Source organism: Gavialis gangeticus, unplaced genomic scaffold, assembly GCF_001723915.1.
Source record: "Gavialis gangeticus isolate Ggan-Ray unplaced genomic scaffold, GavGan_comp1, whole genome shotgun sequence".
Classification (NCBI taxonomy): Eukaryota; Metazoa; Chordata; order Crocodylia; family Gavialidae; genus Gavialis; species Gavialis gangeticus.
Genome location: NW_017728993.1, coordinates 28,350,276 through 28,355,772, shown reverse-complemented (window position 1 = coordinate 28,355,772; position 5,497 = coordinate 28,350,276). Strand labels below are relative to the sequence as shown.

At 43.7% G+C, this 5,497-nt stretch overlaps 1 protein-coding gene across 1 annotated transcript in view; it reads right to left on the bottom strand.

The window, feature by feature from the left end:
• ST6GALNAC3 (ST6 N-acetylgalactosaminide alpha-2,6-sialyltransferase 3) overlaps positions 1 to 5,497 on the bottom strand; it is a 462,398-nt gene that overhangs the window by 342,215 nt on the left and 114,686 nt on the right. The window lies entirely within an intron of this gene.

Genomic DNA, 5,497 nt, shown 5'->3' with positions numbered 1-5,497 from the left:
TTTTTTTTTTTTTTTTTTTTTATAAGGTCAAGGGATAATGTCTAAAATATAATTGCCAAGTATCTTGTGCTCCAACCCTGAGCTCTTTTTTGGTACACATATATGAAACATGACTTGTGGAGGGAGGGATGCTTCAAGCGTTCCTTTCATCCTGCCATGAGTCCCTTCCTCGTAAAATCTCTGCAAACAAGAAAAAATACCAGGTAAAGGGAAGGATGATAAGCTCTTTATTTGCCAGGAGGACACACACATACTACAGCAAATCTTCAGTAACTTTTATTGCTTCACTTAATCATGTCTTGCAGGCTTCCTTCCAAGATAAATTACTGTGATGGTCAAAGAAAGCACTGGACAATGCAGAAGGGCAAACATGTTGTCCAGGAACCAGGTTACAGGAGGTAGCGCAGGAAAGGTACCTACATCTAAAAACCCTTGATTGCATGTTTGACTCCAGAACCTTTGCTTTTTCTGTGGAGCAAGACCTTGCAAGCTTACAAACAGAAGTACATGGTAACAAATGAAATCTGGAGACTCTATACTATGTAGGAGATTAACCATGTATAGCATAGCCCAGCATTTCTGTAGAATTAGGATCAATATTGTCAAAGATTATATATCAATGTTGGGAATCAGAGCACCACAACGATAATAAATGCTAGTCTAGAAACATTTGACTTAAAATATTGAACGGTCATAAATAAGTGAGTGCTGCATATGGTATTGAATACAGAAGTCAGAACACTTAAGTACAGGTGCCTAGGCTAATAGATAGTAAGTGCAGTTCAATACTGATAAGGTTCAAGCAATATATCTTACAGCAAAGAATTAAGAAGAAGCCCCTGCAAAATTGAAAGGTAGTGAAGCTGTTGCATACTGACCAGGAGGGAGATCCTAAATTCTGGTATGGGCTGGATCAACTCAGTAATTACAGTAATAAAATTAGATTATAAAATGCTTTGCAGTTCTCCTGAGCTTTTGATTCAAGACTCTCCAAGGATTTTACACACATTAGCTAGCAATGTCTTCATACATGCCGATGAAGTAACCGAGTATCTTTCCAACCCATTTGTAGATAGGAATGGAAAAAATATAGTAAAGGGATTTTTTTTTTTTTTTTTAACAGGGTCATTGTTTTAAAACATTCCCAATACAGCTAATTACAGACCGTCAAAAAGCCCAAGGCTGAATTGATTCAGTCTTTGCAGGTTAGTTTAAGATGCAAAGATTAAATCAATAAGCAAATGAACAAACATTCACTTTTGCTTCAGGAAATGCAATCACATAAAGCTAGGGGGTGCTAAAGCAGTTTTCTGGCACGTAGCTAGTATGGGCTGTGTGTTCACTTCCTCTTCCTGCTGCCTCTAAGGTCTCTGAGATTTGCAGTCCACAATCACAGCAGCAGGACTCTGCAGGGTTACTCATCACTTCCTCTTCCTGCTTCTAGGTGCCTCTGGGATTTGTGGTCCACAGTCCTAGCCAACAGTAAGTTTAGCAGGGCAGGGCAGCTCTGTACTCAGGGAAAGGAAATTTAACCCACCCCAGACCTCAGCCAGGGTTTGCATGGGGGCACCAGTGAGCCAGGCCCCACTGCTCCAGCTAGGGAGTAGAAGGGTAGGGCCAGCCCTGCTCTTTGGAGCAAACAGCATAGTCCAGCCCAGCCCAGCGCTGCAAAATGCTGGTATGCTACGGGACTCTGATTTACTTTGAACAAGGTAGGGGTCTGGAACGTAAGTTTCATAAATAGGTTCAACCCAAATCAGTTAAGTCTGATACTACATTCAACCAGGCTTTATCTTAGACCAGTTTCAGCCATTTTGAAACTAGTTTATGTGCACTAAGCTCCTGTTCTGTTAGAGGTTTAAACCAGTTTCTGATCACTTAAACTGGTTTATATATAACTTCTATCCCTAGGCTAGGGCCAGGGACAGACATTCAAAAAGCCTGAGCCTGAATTGATTCAATCTTTGCAGGCTAGTTTAATCTGTCTAGGCTAAATCAGATTTGTAACTAGACAGACATCTCAGAACTAGCTTAGGCTAGAAGCTGGGAGGCACTAAAACAGCCCTCCCTTCCTTTCCACAGCATGGAGCTGAGGGGGCCGTGACCAGGCTCTGGTAGGATACTGTGATTAGCCCAGCAGGGAATTGATAACAGTGTTTATCACCCAATTAAAAAAACAAATGAGGGACATTACCAGCTACTTGTTGATTCTGCCTGTTGATTCAGCACGGTCCATAGCCAGCATGTGTTCTGCTACCTAATACACAGACACCTCCTCAGCAAGGCAGAGGGGAGGGGAGTATTCTTGCTTAGCAGGGAGTGGTGAGGGGGAGGGGGGAGCAGCCTGAAGTCTCTGGAGCTCCAGCCAGGGAGCAGAGAGGAGGGGCCAGCCCTGCTGCAGAGCAAAGAGCCCTGCCCAGTCCAGAGAGCATGTTGTGATGCTGGGAGTGTCTGGTTTATCTTAAATTAGCAAGGGGTCTGGGACGGACATTGTGGTTTGAACCTAATCTGTTAAGTCTGTTACTACATTCAATCAGGTTTATCTCAAACCAGTTTCAGCTATTCTCAAACTGATTTGGGTGCACTTAACATCTGTTTTGTTACAAGTTTAAACCAGTTTCTGACTACTTAAACCAGTTTATGTGTAATGTCTCTCCCTAGCCTAGGAGGCTATATATCATGGACAATGTCTAGGGACATAGAAACTCTACATTTGGCAAATGCTTGAGAAGATAAAGTATGAAGAAAAAGGAATAAAGTCTACCTTAGTCTCTCTCCTTTTATGCTTGAACATTGAATGTGGGTGTCGGAAGTGACTGGCTTCTGGAGACATGCAGAATCAGAAATTAAATCCTGAAACTTCCTCCGCCTTCCACCATACAGAAAGAACAGATATTAATCATGTCATTGTACCAGATTTTCCATCCTTGAGCAGATAAGCATAAAAGGACATGGTTAGCCAACTGAAGTCTTTCATATCACAGAGAGAAAATTACAAAATTGCAATGGGGCTGGGCAAAAGGGAAATTCAAGCAAGAGAAGCAACAATATTAACTGTAGTGGACAAAAGCTGCTACATGCTCCAAAAAACTTGGATGTGTTGGCAGCACACTGGGAAAACCCGTGTAAAATTCTAGAAGTGCTCTAAGAAACCTCATTTACAAAAAAAGAAAAAAAAGTGCAAAAGGTCTATTTTCAACCAACGTAATTAAGAGTCTGGAGAATCAATGGATTGGTAGATCGCCAAACTTCAGGGAATCGCCAGTTCATGCCATTGTATTAAACAAATTAATTAATCTGGAATGGATTAGTAACAGAAACAAAAGATGCAATGATGTAACAAAAGAGCATTCAAAATGAGAATGCTCAGAGAGCGCCCAGTAATTCTACTGACAACTAAAGATATAGAAAGCTAGTGAACAAGCTCACAAACAAATGGAAACTGTAAGTGGAGCCAACAGAGTTAATTCACCATATAGCACAGGAAAAGCATGAAAAGAAAAAAAAAATACAAGGGAAAAAGTAAATGCAGAAAGCACAAAAGTTACATTAAATACAAAGAAAGATCTGTAGGAAAACAGGATAAGAGAAATGGCCTGTAGATGGGATCTTATGCAATAACACTGCTAAGAGAAATCATTATGTCAAAGCTTACAGACAAGAAAAAAAATGTACCAAACTGAGGAAGCAAGCAGTGACTCAGAGGATGAGGTTTTGTATGTATATGGCATTAACACAGTGCCACACAGTACAAATAAACTGTTTGTAAAAACACAGACCAGCACCAGATGTGAAGACAAGACAGCAGCACATAAAGGAGAAAACTGATTGCTAAACAGACAGCAGGGCATCACTGAATAAGCTGTGCTATGAAGGAGAAGAACACAAAATAACAGAGCAAACAAGGCCAAATGAAAATTAGACAATAGTATGATCATAATAGCATTAGAGCTATGTAAATTACGAGTAAAATACCAAGGAAAAAGTACACAATCTGAAATTTATATTGAAATATAAACACCATAATGCCATTGCATTTTGCTAAAACACAGAAAAGCATAAATGTAGCAATGCCCAACCTGGGTAAATTATTCATACAAGAGAAATGCACATGAAAGCATAGACTGATGCCCAACAAAGATGCAGGCTTGTTATGATAGTTGCTGGTAACTAACCATCCCACCTTACAGTACCCTGAGAAAGGTGAAATAGCAGCCATATAACGTGATGCTAGTGCCACATGGATCAAATGATGACTGCTGCAAAAACTACCTCCAGTACTGTTTCTATCTAAGTTACTATCACTACTGGAACAATATATGCCCAAAATAAAAAGAATATTTTACAATAGTATTTGCATGTAAAAAGTTGCAGCACTACATGCAAGGGGGGAAAACCATTAGAAAAGAAAGGACCACAAATCACTACATAGGTTTTTTTCAAAAAGTCACTGCTAGTAGTCTCCAAACTCCTTCAGTACAAACTATTGAAACTGCCACACCATGGCTTATAAGTAGCTATGAGAGAGAGAGATGTACATAGTTGACTTGTTATCCAGAGAAGCCTTGAAATTATGGCACGTGCCAATGGTGCTGTCTGCGGGGCCTGTACGGCACTGTTCATGGGACCCCCCAAAGCGCAGGGCATGGGGCAGTTGCCCCGATTTGCTGCCCCTCCCCCAGCATGGCTCTGTCTATGGACTAGCATTTTCCAGGCCTCAGCTGAAGAGGGGGGCAGTTGGATCAGAGCTCCTGTACCTCACAGCTGTTCCCCCAGTGTCACCCTGCCCAGAGCTGGGAGTGGGAGGGGGAAGGGATGGGGCTGGGGAGAAGGGTGGCTCCTCAGCTGGAAAGAAGGGCTGCTCTTCAGCTGGCTGCTCACCTGCAGCTAGACTCGATTTTTCTTTGGGCAGGGATGGAGCAGGCTGAGGGCAGGGAGGGCCACAGCAGTGGAGCCCCTTTGCAGATGGATGTGGGGGTGGGATTCGCGTGCAGCAGCCACCACTGCCACCACCCCATGCCACCACCCACCACCCTGCACTGCCACTTCCCAGGAGCAAGGCTGGGGTGGGGGAGGGCAGCAGCACCCCTCTATGAGCCACACGTGCTACCCAGCTGGCGGCTCTGCAGACTGCTGATGGGCAATGCATGACTGGCTAGGCATGAGACCCGCCAGGAGCCCACGGAGCCATGTGCGACCATCCATAGGAAAGTGGGGTGCGGGGGTGGCAGCACAGAGTGACAGGTTGTGGCAGCAGGGCAGCAGTCAAATGGGTCGCCAACTGGCTGGAGGGCTGCACCCAGAGGGTGGTAGTGGATGGGTCATTCTCAACCTGGAAGGACATGGGCAATGGGGTTCTGCAGGGCTCGGTCCTCGGGCCTGCACTGTTCAACATCTTCATCAGTGATTTGGATGAGGGGGTAAAACGCACCCTGTTCAAATTTGCTGATGACACTAAGATGTGGGGGGATGTGGGCACACTAGAAGGAAGCAACAG